We start from the raw sequence: 878 nt of genomic DNA, 5'->3' as shown, positions 1-878 counted from the left end.
ACGCCCCTCGTGAATTTATCGCACTCACCGTACATATCAACCAATCGTTCACGCGCGTTCTGGACAGGCGTGTTTTACGTGGCTGACGGCGTAAACGCCGCTTTGGTGCTGCGTTGAAATGCTTAGCAGAGTGACATGTGCGGGATAACAAGTGTATATATCCGTACGAAATCCAGACTCGTCTTGGCGCGTGCCCTGTTAGCTATGATAAATTTTCCACCTAAGGGCGCCGTATGCACGGGCCGTCTGAAACAGTGGACAATTCGGAGGGCTACTCCTGGGCGTTCTCGCTTTCTGCCTTCATCAGAAAAAGCGGCTCCCCCATTCTCCTCGCCGCGCTCTCCGCGCTCTCCTCTGCTCACCCCCTCTCCTCTCCGATAGCGAACACTCTCTCGCGAGGGGCATTGGATTGGATTCGATTGGATTAACTTGGCTTGACTTGGCTTGGATTGGATTGGATTAAAGTGAATTGTGTTGGATTGTGTTGCGTCATAGCCGCCGCAGACGCACTGGCGCCGGCGCGTCCCCTCACCTTTATGCGCGCTATAAAACGCGGTGCCTGCGCCGCTCCAATCCATCGTTCCAGCGCCGTTCCTCCGCTGTCCAACGCTGCAACGTGAACCCCCGATGCGTCGAACCTACACAGGGGTTCCCGCGAGAAGGGGTGGGAGTTTATTTTCGCTTAGTTTCGCGGGCCTTTAAAAGGTGAGTCGCGCCCGCCCGACAATGTCGGGCGGGCGCGAACAGAGGTTTTTGTGCTTGAACAGAGGCCACGCAATCAATTTGGGCGCTGTAGGCGTGAGTTTCCGGCAATCACCGGCTTTCCCTCGCTAGTAAAGAAATAAAGGCGGTACTCGTCCCGCTCGCTTGACACAAGA

Source organism: Haemaphysalis longicornis, unplaced genomic scaffold (genome assembly GCF_048455015.1).
Source record: "Haemaphysalis longicornis isolate Haplotype H1 unplaced genomic scaffold, Haemaphysalis longicornis Haplotype H1 scaffold_7, whole genome shotgun sequence".
Classification (NCBI taxonomy): domain Eukaryota; kingdom Metazoa; phylum Arthropoda; class Arachnida; order Ixodida; family Ixodidae; genus Haemaphysalis; species Haemaphysalis longicornis.
The sequence above is the reverse complement of the archived record's forward strand: the minus strand, read 5'-3'. Positions refer to the sequence as shown.